The sequence below is a fragment of the Poromitra crassiceps genome, assembly GCF_964638095.1.
Source record: "Poromitra crassiceps genome assembly, chromosome: 15".
In the NCBI taxonomy this organism is placed as follows: Eukaryota; Metazoa; Chordata; class Actinopteri; order Beryciformes; family Melamphaidae; genus Poromitra; species Poromitra crassiceps.
Genome location: NC_139634.1, coordinates 29,543,904 through 29,563,317, shown reverse-complemented (window position 1 = coordinate 29,563,317; position 19,414 = coordinate 29,543,904).

The following is a 19,414-nucleotide window of genomic DNA, read 5'->3' as shown; positions in this document are numbered from 1 at the left end:
GATTAATCAATGTTATGAATGTTTTGCATTTTAGAAAGTTTCAGTTCATTATTCCAAACAAACCAATATTAAAGTAAACTAGAAATAGAATTTTATTCTAATAAAATAGTTCCCAAAAAGAAATTAAACCACTGCATGGAGATGGGCTATTAAATAGTTTTTAATAACAACAATTACAACAACAGCACCAGGAACAAACAAATAAATGAATGAACTAGAGTCATCACATGAATGATGAGAAAATATTGTTGTTGTTGTGAATACTTTGAAAATAACATGATTCCTTTTAGAGGAAGGTCCGAAGGACTCGAGCGTTGAATAAAGTGAAATTATACAAGTATATAAGAAGCTTCTTTTACAATAGTGGAAAAGATTTAAGTGTGATTTGGAACACACTGAATATTAAGTTCAATGCATTATATTATTATTAATTAGACTGTTTGCATTGAACCATATAGAGTTAACATTAAGGCCCACTCCTATATATTATAGCAGCAGTGGTGATGTAATTTTGTCATTATATTACTAAAATCTGTTTTCTCTTTCCAATAGATAATGGAGATGCTGTGATATGAGCTGAGACTGCGCTGGACTGCATATTGATCAAAAATTCTGTGTTCTTTCAAGTGTTTAATGTTTCCTATGTTTTCAAAACCCTGCCCCCCCCCCCGGCCCACAATTAAGTACAGATACAAGCATTATATTGAATAGTGAACTTAAATTTTGTTATTTATTGTTATAGTTGATGAACATAACAATTGGGTGGATTGTTGGAGAAAAATATAAGTTCCATGCCATTTCCTAATCAATATTTCCTAATCAATAAGCTATAAGCTATAATTGCATACACATTATGACATGACTGCTCTGACCCATAGCACACTGACTTCTCCCCCAGCCCCATAGAGAGGACTTCTCCTTTTGCTTGCTGAGACCTTGTCCAGTGCATCGTGTACCATAACAATTGATACAGACAGGAGCCTGCACGGCACCCCCCCCCCCTCTCTGCCTTTTCCTCCTCTGCCTATAAATCTATGTTACACTGTCGGCCATATTGCTGAATAATTGACTCTGTATGACATATCAGAATGTGTACATTGAGATTCATGCCCTCTGTCAATATGCATTATATTTTATTCTCTATCAGGAAGAAACAGGGAGCGATGGGGGAGGAATGCCAATGACCGTCTCCTCTCCTCATCTAGCCAGGCCTGAGATTTCATTAGCTCCTCCACACAGCCCGCCCTGTGGAGCGAGTCTGGGCCGGGCCTGAGGTCTGATAGCCTTGTTAATGGCAACCGGAGTCCGTTCCGTAATCCTGATCACCATAAACCGGCCACCATCCTGACCTTTAACAAACAGCGATAACGGGGCACTAATCCGCTTTGATACGGCCCGAGCAGACAGTTTGAGCGGGGAAAGGTGGCGGGAACAGGAACAGGAAGTATTAGGAAATGAGAGGCAGATATTTCACGGGGGTTTGTCAGCAAACAGGTTGGCTTAGAGGTGTGCTACTTTCCTCATAAATCTGCGGGAGCAGTGTGCAGAGGTTGGCAGAAAAAAAGGAGTGTGCTCCATAAGTGTTCAAAACAGATATAAAAGTTTAATGCCAAGCTGGCAGCTAGCAGCCACGAGAAAGGGAATGAGCCCAACTCTCTTCAGAGCGGTAAGTGGCATTCATAATTCACATTATAGTTGTATATGAGGAAATACACAGTATTGTCTTCCTCTTCCTGCCCCTAACACTTCCACCGCGTTATTGGCTACAGTGTAGCCACTGTGGGTTTGTCTATGAGTGTGCACATTTGTGTGAATCTGTCATTGTTTAAATTGCTTTAATGTGCAAACATTGAGTGTAGCCTCCCTCAACAGGTGCGGAAATAAACTAAATGTGTAGCTTTGACACAAGATTACAGTGTAGCAACAACTGTAAGTGACAAGCTGAAGGACAGCTTTGATTTTCAAATCAGACTGCCAGAATCCAGCAGAGCAGCAGACACTCAATCTCAATAAATTGCGTCTTGCTTTCATCCAGTTAATATCAGGATGCAATAATAATGGGGATATTCATATGATCAAAGGTTGCCATACATAATATTCACTCATTAGTTCCTACTGGGACCACCAATGGAGAGAGAGGGAACAGCAGTGAGCAGAAGAGACAAAGTCAGCAAGGCAGTCACATGTGTGGGACAAAAATGTAAAGGACAGAATAAAGCAAGGCAAAATAAAACGATAGCCGCAGACAACAAGACTAGGTGTCCCTATATAGTGATGTCTGGGCCACGCCACAGCCAGAAACGTTCACTTCAAAAAAGTTAAAATGGCAAAATGTGAAACCCCAGGGCAATTTATGGCGCTGTGCCTACAGCTTAGCCCAAAGAGAGAAGAAACTGTTTGAGACGTTGACAGAGGAGAGGAGAGGAGATGAGAGAGAAGGCCTAGAGGTTAAGTGTATAATGTGTGGGCATCATACATGACTGCATATATTAGGCCTATAGCCTATTAAGCGTACACAGAAGGTACCCACACAGCCCGCTAGCTACTATGCAACAAGCAGTGCCAAAGCTATGCGTGCCTAATGCACTGACTGAACGCAGATCTGCAAAACAAAACCAGAGCCTGTCACTTAATATGAGCATCCAACTGGGATCGCAAACACAAATGAGAACATTTAGTTGTAGAGATGGCATTAGCAATAACATGTCCCCCCCGAGATGTCCACTCAACTGTATTACCGTAAATTCCGGACTATAAGCCGCACCTTTTTTCCCATTTTTTGGCCTTTTTTGGCCCCTGCGGCTTATATAACGGTGCGGCTTATCTATGGATTTTTTCAAAAAAAATAAAAAATAAAATAAAAAAATCTCTCTTTTTTAGCACTCTTTCTAACTATAAATCCTATATAACTATAATAAGTTTTAATTTCCTCTCTTGCCCTCTTTTCACCACACTGTATGACACTGTGTGCACTGTAAAAAACAACACAGGTGGTGTTGTGTTATGTTGTTTTGTTGAAATGTTAATAAATGGGAGCTTCCTCAAACAGCCATCTCTTTCCCGACAATCCCCTCTGTGCATGAACCCTTACATATGGTAATTAAACATTAAAACACAAAAAAAAAAAAAAAAAAAAAAAAAAAAAAAAAACATTAAAACACCCGCGGCTTATAGTCCGGTGTGGCTTATATAAGAAAAAAATAGTCAACTTTGCAGGTGCGGCTTATACACCAGTGCGGCTTATAGTCCGGAATTTACGGTAAGTCAGACAATAAAATCACTGAGCTCAGCCTCGCATCGGAGCGAGACGACTAGCTTACTGCTGCACTAGGCCAGATTTATAAAAGTACACCCATCTTATCAGCATAAATCAGAACCAGTGGCCCATCTCCCCTAATTGAGACCTTGTAGATTTGCCTTATTGGTCCAAATGATTCTGGGGTCTGGTATGGATATTTCTCCCTGAACAGGAAGTGACGGCTCCAAACTGAATTTAAATTCAAGAGCAAAATGTATTTCTTACACGGCAGCAAGTGAGCGCTCCATCGAGAGAAGGCTGGACTCACCAACGTTTGGTGAACAAGAGTGTGCTGTGTGCAGTATACTGACACTGCTTTACACAATTTCTGGCTATTGCAGTTTAAATTTTTCAGTTACCTGTCACCGCTATCTGGAGCCGCTAATGTGTGAAGTTGTCAAGTAATGCGGTAAAGAATTTATCAGCTCAGTTTTTCCCCCCATGGCAGCTGCTGTTTCAGATCTTCAGCAGTTATTTCCAGTTGAGGGCAACAGCCCCAGTGGCTGGCAAGTTCCGACCATTCATAAAATGTGTCCTATACAAACCTCAATAGGTAGGTTGTTGGAGGAGATGCTACAGGCTACCATGTTCAGAGGGAATGTTAGAATCATTAGCAATAGAAGCAACAGAATTCTGAATGCACCACAACCTCTGCCCCTACGGTGCTAGTATAGGGTTCGACCAATATGGGTTTTTGAAAACTATATATAGCTACCAATATTTTTAACATCCTCTGTGACACCATAAACCCCAAACGGATACAAATGGAATTATTTCAGGTTGGCCCACTCCAGCTATCCAGCAGAGAAAGTCTGGGTTAGATGAAGAATTAATTTACAAAACATTCAAACTAATTCAATTAATAAATAAAATAGGCAGAGAATAGATGGATGGCTCCGCAAACCGATATTCACCTTATATAGCCCCGCCCACTTGACCCATTGTGTCACGACTTCCTGGCGGCTGTTTTACCTGCTCAAACTAGTCTGACTCACCTGGGTTTATCAGTCACAGGAAGTGTAAACACATTCAGAACTTCCGATTGTGTTTACACTCCCTGTTAGTCTCTCAAGCCAGACTGTCTCTTCTACATAAGGTGAATACAGTAGGCTATCTGTTTAACCCCGAGTGCCAGTTATAGAGAGGGAGACAGAAAGAGAGGGAAAAGATGGGCCGACAGACAGACAGACAGACAGTCAGACAGACATAGGGTTGTATTCTGGGCTAGCAGAGTAAAATGTGTACTACTTCTTTACTATTATTTCTGCTACTTCTGTCAGTAAGCTAATGAAGTGAAAAGCTACCTGTCTGTCTGTAATGTTGCCACCTCAGGGCTGGGCCGGATTATCCATATATCAGGCAAGTGCCCAGCAGCACCAGCCAATTTGGCCTTGTGGGGGGAGCACCACATATTCAAACCACAATTATAAGCTTTGTCATATTTTCTTTATATATTATAGGTCTACTCTCTGGGGGGGAGGCATAGTCGGCATAAAGAGAAGAGAACAATGCTTGCTTGATTGTGCTGCCAACAGGCAACCTAGCTAATTATCTGTATTTATTATTTCATAGGCAAAACCTGCATCTGTTACAAACACACCCACGAGGCGGCCGATATTTTTTAGCGAATAAAGTAGTGTCAGCATCACTGGCGTTGTGTGTGGACATTCACCATCAGCTTTGTGTATTGGCTCTATGGCAACAGTGCAGAGTCTTGATAGCAGGCAGAGGCAGTTAAAAGACACTTTGATTTTAAGGTGGAAGCAAGGACGTCAAGGACATCTCCAGAGCAGCGCATCATCCGCTGAGCTGAAAAGGTGGTCGGGTGCAGCCTGCCATCCATTCAGGACCTACACACTGCCAGGATGCTAAAGCTGTCTCAGAAAAGTATGGGCGACCCCACCCATCCAGGACATAAACTCTTCATGCTCCTCCCCCATGGCAGAAGACTGATGTCTTGCAGTACCAGAACCTGCCGTCACATGAACAGCTCCTACCCAACTGCTATCCACCTCTTCAATGAGACCTGAAAGCCCCCACAATTCAGGAATTGCCACATGAGCAATCGGCTCTGCAATGACTGCCCCCCATGTACATTATACCAGGACTTTACATCTTACATGGACTTTTTTACATGGACATTTTCCCACACGCCCACTATACATCACTCAAGGACTTACATAGACCCCACTATATGTCACTTTAAAGTTCTTTACTTTACGATTTATAATTAGAAGTTTGTCTTTCTGTCTGCTCCATATTTTGCTATTGCTGTGATCGCTGCTCTGCATACATACTGCACAAAGACAAATTCCTCGTTTGTCACATGTTTACTCACTATGGCTATTAAAATCATCTTGAATCTTGAAGAGACTACTTTCTCTGACACCTTTTAACAAAATGCATTTGGCAATTGAGCAAATGATCTCTTCTCTGGACAGTATACAGTAGACAGAGAGAGAGAGAGAGAGAGAGAGAGAGGGAGAGAGAGAGAGAATGAGCCGTTCTGACACTCCCACAGACACCAACATGATATATATATTGCAGAATGCTAGCATTCCCGCTCTCTTTCTTCCTCTCTTCCTCTCCATTCCCTCGTCGCCACCGACTGACCCGGAGCGTTTAGCTTGCCTCAAACAGCAGCGTTTTAAAAGGCATCCCATCTGTCCTGGCTTTCAAGGAGGACAGCGGGCGGGTTGTCAAAGTGTCTCTCTCCAAGGTGTGCAGGGGGCACTCATGGCCCGGAGCACTGCCTCTACAGTGAAGAGCACTCACTACGCCTACCAGGACAGGAGTGTGAGAGTTTAGTCATATAGCTGAGGGAGACGCGCTGCTTGTCACTTTAAATAGGACAGCACGCCGAAGTGCACTTCAACAACACAACGCAATTCATCATCCACAGTGTTAACCCTCCTGTCACTTCCATGCTGGCCAGATAATGAAGCATTTTGTCATGTGAAATGGGTGTGTGCACTCATTCAGAAAAGTCTCAGCAATGTTCCAAAGGCATGAAATAGCTTTTGATGGGGGTAGTGTGATATGGGTTGCTTTGACTTAATTGAATCAATCTCGGGAGCAGCTGGAGATTAGAATCTGCCGGTTACCAGAAACAACCAGAGCGCCAAACCAATCGACAAGAAGGGACACCTACTGGAATGGGCTCACACACTGGCAAGCAGTGTGTAATTTGTGCCAGATCCTGCCAGAATGGGATCCACCACCTCACGATTTCGGTCTACTTGCATTCCGGTACCTATTTGTGTGGACTTGGCACCTGGTGGTGTGAAAGTGTTTTGTTTGTTTGTTTGTTTTATCGGTCATGTAATACTCCCAAGAGTTGACTGTTCCTTAATTTCCCCTCCCTTCCAAAAACATGTCTCATTTCCATATGAAGACAGGTGATTAACTATTAGAATGGAATAACTAGCTCATAGTAGCCTAATCACTTCACACATGAGTGAGCTGATCTGAAGAGTGTTATGGTAAGCTTCAGACAGCGTCATGGCTAAAAGTTGAATTTGCTGTCCATACGTCCGCTGTGTGGACTATTTTGGAAAATTTGACAAAGCATGGTTTGTTTAGTTTGTAAACATGTTAGCATATTCTGTAATCTATTATGTCTCTGCTGGGATGGGAGTGTGTCTATGTCCCCTCAGCCCTCTGTTCCCTCAGATCAGTACCTCATTTTTAACACTTTCTCCCGCTGTGATCCCAATTGGTAATTTCTCTCATTAATCTCCCGATTTGATAGTGGTACAAATCAAATGGGTGTTTCTCAGTAGTCACATGACAATAGGTCTTTCAGAGGCTGTAGCAGGCTTAGTTTTAAACCAGAGGGAAGAGGGAACCCAAGACGGCATGCAATACCATGTAACTTCAAAGTTAGCCTAAACTTTGGCGAGGGTGCATTTGCCAATCTCCCTGAAAATCTGCCTATTTTTCACAGCTTAATGTTGGCAGGTACAGTATGAGTATTCAGGTGATGTCTCATCATAGATGCAGTACAGCTGGGTGGGTGAGGTGTGGTCAGTGTGGGGGAAGCCACCCGACTGTCACGACACCTCCTTTCTGCCGTTTTCTCCCACAGCCCACACGGACCGACTGTATCTATTGGGCAAGAACACAAACATGCAAATGCAGGCAGGCAGGCAGGCAGGCAGGCAGGCAGGCACGCACGCACGCACACACACACACACGAAAGAGGGCCAACAAGCAGAAAGAAGGAAAACAGATGGATCAATAAAGAGAGGGAGAAGTGAGAATAGGTAAGAGAAAGAGAGTAATTCATGATGAAGCCGGGCAAAGAAAGATGAGAGAAAGTGGAAGTGGGGATGACGTAGCGAGACACAGAGAATGAGATGAATAGGACAGGTTGGACATATAGTGGGAAAGGAAGAACCTGTGCAGAACACAGGTTGGATAGGATATATATATGGATGGATGTATATAGTGGGAAACAAAGGAAGAAGGGATGATAGAGAAGTGCAGAACACATGATATATAGTGGGAAAGGAAGAAAGGAAGAAGGAATGATAGAGGTACAGAACACAGAAAGAGAGAAATCCTGGGAACATGGCGGCCGTCTTGGTCCAACACTTCCCATTAAGGCATGGTGTGTGGAATGAGAAGTGAAGCGTTGGGAGGACTGGCTGTCACTCCCACTCCTTTCAAAGCATGTCAGCAATACCATGACAGGCCCCTGCTTCCCTGCAGGCCGCGGTGGGAATAAAACATACTTTAACCACTTAAGGCCACAGAACTCACTCAAGCTACATCTGCTAACGTCACACACCTAAATCTAAGTAAGGACAGAAGTGGAGTCGTACAGTAAGTGCTACACAGTGACTGGACAATTAGTGTACTGCAGGGATGATGTGTTTTTGTAGGCCAACCCAGAAGTTAAGGTGCGTTCACACCGAGATATTTATTTTTCGCTCTGTCGCTTGATTCAACCCTTTGGAATCGCTCTGTCGCTCTGTTTAAATCGCTCATCAACAGGCACACGAAATGACGGACATGTGGGGGATATAACGTTACGCAATGTCATGCTGTTTGTCCACTACGAGCCACCGTCATTGTTTACAAGCTAAAGCCTATCAGCGTGCTCCTAATGCGAGCTCCATTCCGGTAGTACAGACTTCACTTCATGTCAGCTGTCAGCCTGTCAATGCGGTTTGTTGCCACACAATAAACCAGCGGTTTGTTCCAAGCCAGTGGGATCCTTGACTCGCTCTCACACGGCAGCCAATCAGCGTTGAGCGGCGAGCGACTGATGCCAGCGTATTTTCGCTCGAGTTGGGATATTTCATCTCGGGCGACGAGCGTATTTTCTCCCTATCGCTCTGTCTCTGCCGCTCGGACGCCCAGCGATTTTTCTCCCAGGCGAATATACACTCAATCGCTCGTTTGCATTGACTTTGTATGTAAACTCGACGCCAGCGAAAAACTTTAATAGGTCGGTGTGAACGCACCTTTAGCATCACGCTGTCTGGAAGTCAAAAATCCCATTGACTTGGAGACAAGGGAAGCAGGCGACGCTAACTTCCGGGTTTTAGGATTAATTCCTGCGGCATTCTATATGATCCCCCCCTCCATTAAGAATGGATGTACAAACTGAACTGCTGAGGAGACCTTTAAGTCTAGTGTTATTTGTCTGCAGAAATTGGCATTGTTAATATGACTGTTATTTAGGTTATTTCTGTTGTGCTGAACAGGCTGTTCTTTTTATTTCATAGCACTTCATAATTATGTCAGGAAAAGTCTAGAACAAATATAGTTATTATTTAGCCAAGATTGTATAGCTACAGTACAGTTCAGTGCAGTTTAACTCAGCTCTCAAGTGTGGAAAATTGCCTTCCGAGCCTGCGTTTCAATCACCACTTCCTGGTGCTGCCAAGTTGTCAATCTTGCTAAGCAATGTGGTGGAAGTGCAATGTAATGCGAAAGAGCAAAACAAACCCTCTTATGGGACATGAAATCCACCCACACAGTGATTCCTGCAAAACATTTCCTCTAAACATATGTGCTGTATCAAATGCATTGCATATCAAACAGGCGTGGTGAAGTTCCTTCTCAGCAGTCGAGGGTAGCTACAAAACTCCTCTGAACAGCTCATCCCTTTCCTTCACCTTTCTTGTCAACGGGAGTCAGAGTGGGTGGAGTAACACAGTTGAATAAATAGCTGCCCACTCCAGTGTAACAGCACGGTGCCCAGCAGAGGTGGCAAGACACAGTGAGTGACCATCTAAGCGTGTCCTTTCCATTACCGTGTCCTTGCTGCCACCCTCCTCTCCCATTGATATCGCTCCATAATTCATACGCAAACAGGGCAAGGACCCTGCCAACAGAGAGGCCCTGAGCTTCTCAGTGTGAGTGAGGGCATCAGAGGTGAGCGTGGCTGGCAGCTACGCCGAAGCAACTGCAGGACGAGTGCACACATTTTAGCATGGATGACCGCCCCAGATGGAGTCAGAGCCCTAACCCTAAACAAGACAAGTTTAGCCCAGCTGTGAGCTAGCCACTGGAAGCTAACCAGAATTTAATTGAATTTGATCGCCTGAAATTGCCTGAAATGAGCATGACGTCTTAAAAGGCAAATTGCGTGCTGCATGCATGAAAAGTGAGAGGACTGTGTTAAGTGTGTTTCCCCGCTATGAAAGGATTTACGTGGAGGAGACACGGGTGGAAACGGCGGATAGTTTGATATTCAAATAGCGTGAAGGAAAATAAGGATGTGGAGGTTGTGATAGTGAATGGGCATTTCCATCCAATTTCAGCGCTGGCGAGCTGGCTTCATACCAAGTTTTCTAAAGTGATTTAAGTTCTAGACAAAGTTTTTCTCGTTCGAGCGTGACCAAAATCGTACCCTAACCTTGAACAAATGGTTTTAGTTTCAGAGTTTTAATTTCAGCATTCAATCATCCTCATTCATTAGGTTCTACTTTCAACAAAATTCTAACATACATACACATACAAGACACTCAGATCTCCTTCACCCAACCTACTGTCACACTACAAATAATCAATTTTCAATACGCTACAGAGGTGCGATACTATGGAACACTCACATATCAATATTGCCAAACAAACACTATCTCTTAACTCGTTCAAATCCAAACTCAAAATCTCCCTGGTGAGTCACATGATGAGTTATTTATGTCTTGTATATTTGTTCTTATCAATGTTACATGAGCACCAACCACACCAAGACAATTTCCTAGTATGTGAAAACATTTTTTTTACTGTTGCTTTTCCTTTTCTTATTTATTGTTTGCTTGTTTCTTTTCTCTTGTTTTTGTTTATATTGTATGCTTTATAAAGGATTGTTTTGTATGCTCATTTCTCAAAGTTTTATGAGATTGCATTGGTGGTGTAACATCTGTAGTTTTGGCCAAAGTGTCCTTGAGCAAGGAACTGAGACCCACGCAATCTACTGAAATGCGTGTACAGTGCTACACTCCAGCTGTACAATAGAGCAAGTGATGTTAACCATGTGCAGATAATGCTTCAGTCACTGCCTTGGTCCCACTTGCCCCAGAGGACAGCTTGACTGAGTACGTTACATTACAGGCTCTGCTGAAGCCACAACAACAATACTTTGCATGAACTTTTCATATGTCTGTCTCCAAATGGGAGGACATTACACGATGCCCATGTAGCCAGTCAAACGTAACGTTGATGCCCCAGAGAGAGCGTAGAAGCCGGGGCTCTCTAGAGGGTTAAGTGCTCCAGAGAGAGCGCAGAAGCCGGGGCTCTCTAGAGGGTTAAGTGCTCCAGAGAGAGTGTAGAAGCCGGGGCTCTCTAGAGGGTTAAGTGCTCCAGAGAGAGTGTAGAAGCCGGGGCTCTCTAGAGGGTTAAGTGCTCCAGAGAGAGCGTAGAAGCCGGGGCTCTCTAGAGGGTTAAGTGCTCCAGAGAGAGTGTAGAAGCCGGGGCTCTCTAGAGGGTTAAGTGCTCCAGAGAGAGTGTAGAAGCCGGGGCTCTCTAGAGGGTTAAGTGCTCCGATTACTTGCGGGTCATCTTCTGTGGTAATGAGCCCTGTCTGGATCCCACCATGCAGCTGAAGGCGCACTGTGGCCAACTGAAGCTTCTCCCTGCTGAGCGCCCATCTCTTAAACAGCTTTTTTTTTTCCACTTGGGAGAGACAACCACAAACCTTAACAGCTCTTCATGAATAATTATGATGACACCCTGTGTTATTGCACCCCGTGATACTCCATCTTTGATTCCAAGGCCAATAAATATGACCATTAAATCCGTTTTCAACCGCATTAAAAGTGCCCCTGACACAGAGAGATTGAATACCGTTTTAACTGAGCAACAGAGGCGTGCTAAGCTGAGCTTTCATGCCTGCCTTTCTGCATTGGGTCAATCCCACTTGTCGCTTCATATTGTGAGCTGTGAGCAGCAGCCCTGTAAGTCCCTCGGTCGGTTGTTCGGGCCACAAAAAGTTCACTGCCCTTTAGCGGGCACAGTTTTTGCCCTAGGAGGTTGAAATTTGGCATGGAGGTCAAATGTGTGTGTGCGCCAACATTGGCTATGTCACGTGGTTTTAGCGGCTACAAGGAACTTTCATTTTGTGTTGATTTTAGCGGCCCCTGTGGACAAAAGTGGTAGTGTTTTCCCAGAATGAAAACTTGCATTTCCCATGAGCACCACCACCAGATCCTGAGAGCTTGAGCACCGAGCCTCTTCAGGGCTTCTTCGAGCTGTCCTGACTCGAGCACCTAGGCATTTAGAATATCTAGATAGAAATAGACAAACTTCTCGCTGATGGTCTCATTTGCTGATGTAGGTCATAGAGCAGTGGTCCCCAACCACCGGGCCGCGGACCGGTACCGGGCCGCAAAGCATTTGGTACCGGGCTGCGAGCCGGTCAATTTTATTTTTTTATAAACCCAGGCTGGTAACACTTTACAATAACGTACACAAATCCTATAGTAGTTACTAGTAAACTAACCATTAACTAATAGCCAGTTAATGAGTAGCTAATGAAAAATTTGGCATTAGTCAATCACTAGTTAATCATAGTTAATGAGTAGGTAGTCATTAGTTAATGATTAGTATCTAATTTCCTGAGTAGAGTAGTTAATCATTACCTAATGATTACTAAATGTCAGCTCGTGAATAGAGTAGTTAATCATTACTTAATGATTCCAAAATGTCAGTGCGTGAATGTATTAGTTAATCATTAGTTAATCATTAGTTAAGGTCACATTGTGAGTATAGTAGTTAATCATTAGTTCATGATTAGTTGTTAGTTCCTTAGTAGAGTAATTACTCATTAGTTAATGGTTAGTCAATGGTCAGTTTGGGAGTATATAGTTAATTGTTAGTTATTCATTACTTAATTACTACCTGTCCATTAGTTACTCTTTTTGTGTACCCTATTGTAAAGTGGTGCATCATACTCAGTAGTTTATGGATACTGAATCATTACTTAATTATTATCTGTCTATTAGTTAGTCTTTTTGTGTACCCTATTGTAAAGTGGTGCATCATACTCAGTAGTTTATGAATACTGAATCATTACTTAATTATTACCTGTCCATTAGTTACTCTTTTCGTGTACCCTATTGTAAAGTGGTGCATCATACTCTGTAGTTTATGAGTACTGAATCATTACCTGTCCATTAGTTACTCTTTTTGTGTACCCTATTGTAAAGTGGTGCATCATACTCAGTAGTTTATGGATACTGAATCATTACTTAATTATTATCTGTCTATTAGTTAGTCTTTTTGTGTACCCTATTGTAAAGTGGTGCATCATACTCAGTAGTTTATGAATACTGAATCATTACTTAATTATTACCTGTCCATTAGTTACTCTTTTCGTGTACCCTATTGTAAAGTGGTGCATCATACTCTGTAGTTTATGAGTACTGAATCATTACCTGTCCATTTGTTACTCTTTTCGCACCCTAATATAAAGTGAAAGATATCCTTATCAAATAACACTCCCTCCAGGTGAGATTCGAACCCTGAACCCCAAGATTGTTAAATTGTAAGTCTGGTTCTCTACCATCTGAGCTAACCAGCCTGTTATTTGGTAGAGCTATACTATAGGTCTGTAGAGTCAGAGACTAAGTATTATGTCCTATCCACATACTACTTTCTGTTCAAGTACTTATAGTTTTTAAGATATATTCCACCCAAATACTACCTTCTCTCCAAATACTTATAGTTTTAAAGGTATATTCCATCCAAATACTACTTCATGTCCAAGTACTTAGGTATGTTTCAGCCAAATACTACTTATGTCTAAGTACTTGTAAGTACTTGGACAGAAAGTAGTATTTGGGTGGAATATACCTTTAAACTATAATACTTGGTCTCCGGCTCTACATTCGATAGTATGGCTCTAACAAGCAACAGGCTGGTTAGCTCAGATGGTAGAGAACCAGACTTACAATTTAACAATCTTGGGGTTCAGGGTTTGAATCTCACCTGGAGGGAGTGTTTATTTGATAAGGATATCTTTCACTTTATATTAGGGTGCAAAAAGAGTAACAAATGGACAGGTAATGATTCAGTACTCATAAACTACAGAGTATGATGCACCACTTTACAATAGGGTACACAAAAAGAGTAACTAATGGACAGGTAATAATTAAGTAATGATTCAGTATTCATAAACTACTGAGTATGATGCACCACTTTACAATAGGGTACACAAAAAGACTAACTATTAGACAGATAATAATTAAGTAATGATTCAGTATTCATAAACTACTGAGTGTGATGCACCACTTTACAATAGGGTACACAAAAAGAGTAACTAATGGACAGGTAATAATTAAGTAATTAAGTAATGAATAACTAACAATTAACTATATACTCCCAAACTGACCATTGACTAACCATTAACTAATGAGTAATTACTCTACTAAGGAACTAACAACTAATCATGAACTAATGATTAACTACTATACTCACAATGTGACCTTAACTAATGATTAACTAATGATTAACTAATACATTCACGCACTGACATTTTGGAATCATTAAGTAATGATTAACTACTCTATTCACGAGCTGACATTTAGTAATCATTAGGTAATGATTAACTACTCTACTCAGGAAATTAGATACTAATCATTAACTAATGACTACCTACTCATTAACTATGATTAACTAGTGATTGACTAATGCCAAATTTTTCATTAGCTACTCATTAACTGGCTATTAGTTAATGGTTAGTTTACTAGTAACTACTATAGGATTTGTGTACGTTATTGTAAAGTGTTACCCATAGGCTATAATATTATGTGTGGGATAGTTGAAACATAGTTTCAAGTTGACGTTTATTTATGTTTGTAGTTCAAACAAAAACATAAATACTGTATAGGCTACATACAGTACAACACAAAAGGCTGTTATTTATCCTTTGTCGCCACCTGGTGAGTAAATATTTATGTAACTAAAACCATTAAAATTGACAACCGGTCCGTGACTTTTTTTTCCATGTATCTACCGGTCCTTGGCACAAAAAAGGTTGGGAACCCCTGATAGAGGCATCAGAATTAAATTGAGACTGTTTCATACGCAGTTAAAAGTTCCTTGTAGGGGCATTAAGATGGCGACTCTCTCGGAAGCAGTGCGAGGAAGAGCCTTATGCTGCAAACCTTAGGCAGCAGAAATAAAAGTCCTTTACGGGAGCTGTTTGGTGTGCGGATCACTCTCTTTCTCAGCCCTCAGGCACTGTTCCAATACCGGCTCACGCTGCTCACATCGTACCCTTAACAAACAGGAGAGAAAGCACAAAGTAACCATCGGTAACTTAAGGCCATGTATAAGGTCAGTTACAAGACTACCGCTGTGCTCTGCATCCATGGACTTCCTTAATACATGCATGTTTATTGTGTAAAAAAATAATTCTCTCACATGACGACGCCTGTACTTAATCTCAACAATGTAGTCCTTGACACAGGCAAGCCTCTCATGTCAGCTGAATTCATTCATACTGTAAAAGCCATGAGATGTAATTGCATTTTTTATGACGTACCCATAGGAGCTCGCAGTGCTGCATCAATGGGAAGTCTTTAGTTTTTAGGTGAAGTCATTGGTTTTGTGTGGGGTCGTCTCCGAGTCCTCCTTGAGGGGTCGCCCAGGTCTATTACTCATGACTCCTTGGGTCAGTGTCATTCCACACCCTGATGGTCAAGCGGCGGGAAAGGAGGGGGGTCTTTAAGACCCCCTATCTGGTCTTATAATCACCCACCATGCTAGCTATAATGGACTTTCTGTTGACTCTGGTAGATTGTTGTCTCACTCTTGTTGATGGGCTACAACATGCTCCATTTTCCTGATGGTATATCGACCCGAGTGGATGGCCTTAATACCTTTTTGTTTTGTTTTCTAAATATGGGAGATAGGAACTAGAGAAAGAAGAGTACATATCAATCCACGTGTGGCAGATTTGGGAACATATGGTCGAACAATGCACTGCATATTCCAAGTAGTTATTAATGCAATGAGATCATACAGTCACCGACAGTGTTGGGCAAGTTACTGAAAATTGGTAATTAGTTACAGTTACTAGTTACTTCTCTCAAAAAGTAGTTACTATTGTGGTAACTGTAACTGAGTTACTATATTTTAAAAGTAATTAGTTACATTACTAGTGACTGCAAGAAGTAGTTAAGTTACTAGTTACTCCCAACACTGGCCACCGATAATCATCCACAATGACCTCACTGGGCAAATGACAGGGATCTTCATTGTTATCCTGGAACAACGAGCCAGTGTTGGTAGTCTAAAAGAGTACAGCATGCAGCGCCTCACCACAGCTACTTACTACCCATGTTTGTAGGCGTAGGCGGTGGAGAGGACACACCGAGGACACAAATCAGTTGTCCCCCGCAAAAGCATTATTTTCATTGCATGAATCGACTCAGGGACTTTTATTGTGAAACTGATTTCTCCACAGGCCAAGTAAAAAGTGTACAAACACTGCCTCTACTTCCTTTCACATAGGCCTAGCATGTTAAGGATAAAGTAGCATTGAACAAGCAACAATGAATGGGTTACAGCCTCCACCAAGCAAAATAATTATTTATACAGTATATCTATCTATCTTTTGAGTATGTGGGCTCTGTTTGTTTGTTTCAAGTTCTGTGTTCGGCCACAGCTATGCCGTTTTACGTGCAATCGGGTTGAAACCTCCAGGGTGTGTAAAGGGCACCCATGTGGGTGACCTGACGGAGCTGGATTTTTTAATTAGGCTAATTAGCTAATAATGTGATGTCATCAGTGATGATGTCAAAAGTGATGTCATAAGGGCGCACACACACACACACACAGAGGCATTGTGACAAGACTGATCAGTGATGTCATAGGGGCACACACACACACACACACACACACACACACACACACACACACACACACACACACACACACACACACACACACACACACACACACACAGATTTGATTATGGATATTAAAAAAAAAAAACAGAATCCAAGGGATAGCATGTGAAAGTGCAATCACTTATTTCCAACATGGTCCCTGTTGTTAAGAACAGGACATACAATATACATTACAGGTTAAATAAACAATACAAAGAAAAATAGATATACAGTAAGTGCAAAATTTCGTGGACAGAAGAGCCTCGTCAACTATTCTAGATTACTCTGCAAGTATTTCTTCAGGAGGTTTTTAAAACCACTCAGAGAACTTGCCGTCTTAATTTCGTTGGGGAGCTTGTTCCACTCCTCTCCCCCCGTGTAGAGGAATGTGCTTCTCCCCACCTTGCTTTTTAGTTTTAGGTTTGGTAGTTTCAAATCTGTTACACTGGCTCTCGTATTCTGGCCATGAGCATCCCGTACAAATTGAAAATACTTAGTAAAGTAGCTTGGACAGTGGTCATGTCGAATTTTGTGGACCATGAAGAGTTTTAGCTGTTGAACTCTATTTTCCACTGGGAGCCAATTCAACTCTTTAAAATGTGCGGGGCTGATGTGAGTTCTTGGACTGAGGCCAAGGACAATCCTCATTAATTTGTTTTGGGCTATTTGAAGCCTGTCTTTTGATCTTTTAGTTAGACCACTGTACCAGGATTTACAGGTATAGTCATAGTGACATTGAATTAAGGATGTAGCTAACAGCTTCATGGTCCTCTTGTCCAAGAATTTAGCTATTCTAGCTAAATACTTTGTCCATGAATGGATCTTCCCAGTAACACAGAGGGCCATATCTTCACCTGTCATACACTGGTCCAATTTACAACCCAGATATGTAACATATTTATATATATATATATATATATATATATATATATATATATATATATATATATATATATATATATATGTTATATAACATTTTTCCTGTAGCTTGGTGCCATTACATTCCACCGAGAAACTAGGATGGTCCCTTAATTTATATTTAGAACTAAAAACAATACATTCGGATTTTCCAAGGTGCAGGGATAGTTTGTTTTTGCATAGCCATGAGCTTATGTTGTGAAGCTCTTTGCTAAAGGGATGATTTGACAGATTCCAGGCTCTCTCCGGATACCAACAAGGCAGAATCATCTGCGTACAGAAACAAAGGACATGAGCAGGCTGATTCCATGTCATTAATATATAATAAAAAGAATAAAGGCCCAATTATGCTTCCTTGGGGGACCCCGCAGGTGAGGTCTCTCTGGGTTCAGAGAGCACTCCTCCTACTTCCACTCTCTGGACTCTGTCGGTGAGGTAAGACTGTATCCAGCTCAGTGCCTCCCCCTGGAAACCTATAGCCTTTAATTTGCATAATAAAATTTGGTGGTTGACAGTGTCGAAAGCTTTTTGTAAATCGAGCATTGCCATTCCGCAGTACATGCCGCTGTCGATTTGCTTCTTAATGAAATGTCATCAGTGATAGCGATGCCTAGTATATACATTATATATATATAGAGAGAGAGAGAGAGGGAGGGAGAGAGGGGGGGATGAGAGAGAGAGAGAGAGAGAGAGAGAGAGAGGGAGAGAGAGAGAGTTTTTAGAAGAGTGCAGAAAACTATAGTATGATGCTGAACACACGAGCTTGCTATAAACAGTTGGGTATTACCATGGCAATAGAGTGTGTAGGAGTGAAGTGCCACTGCCAGGCCATCTGTATTGTCTTTATTCACACTTGGTTTTAGCAGTGCCTTTGCTACAGCCACATCAGCCACATACATGGGAGAAATCAGTAAACAAGTTATTGTTTAATGTTTGTCTCCCCTGTGAAGGGAATGAGCTCTCACAGTTTCAATCATTCATGTTAGCTATATAACAGCGTGGGCACTTCATTTATCCTCATGGCTGCAACATCAAAAGAATCAGCAGTTGATTTCTGCAGGACACAGGCAGCCTCCTGAGCCCACTGAAAGCAGACGGCAGGGAGAGGATGCAGGACATCATGTAAAATAGTATGAAATTATGGAACTCCAAAGCAATTTCAAATACCCGGGTTCAATCCCTGGTGCCGGGGTAGGGGGTAGCGTGAAACTCTTCGCTGTCAGGTGAAAAGAAGCGGCTCACGACCAGGGGCATTCCTAGGGGGTGGCCCTGGCTAAATAACACTCCAAAGTTAGGCTACATTTTGACATGCTACGCTATTTTCAAGGTTTCTGAATGAGAGTGGGCTCTGTGAGTATCCACGAGTCTCCCCTTTACAGACAAGCACACTTTATGCTAACCCCATTCAGTTTTTGGCAAAAAACCATGCAGTTTTTTGCATGTAGTATAAATGTGTTATTTTCACATATTCTATTTGAATATTACTGCATACTGGGTGGGGTCCCTAAACAGTACTAATGGAATTGCATGAATTGGGAAAGACTGCAAAGCTGAGACTTGTGGATTCAATGATCCCCCCGTAGTAGCCAGGTCATTCTAGCAGAGAGAGACTTGAGACTTGGTGACTTGCGACTTGACAAAAAATAAACAACTTGAGACTTGACTTGGACTTGGGAGTTAAAGACTTGGGACTTGACTTGAGACATGATGACTTGTTTGTGTTCATCAGTTTAAAGACCAGCTGAAATGGGTCTCAGAGGGTCTGTGTGACGTATTCGACTGAAAACAAACATTGCTCTGTTTGAAACAGGGACTACAGAAGGGACTACAGATGCAAATGAGCTCTTAG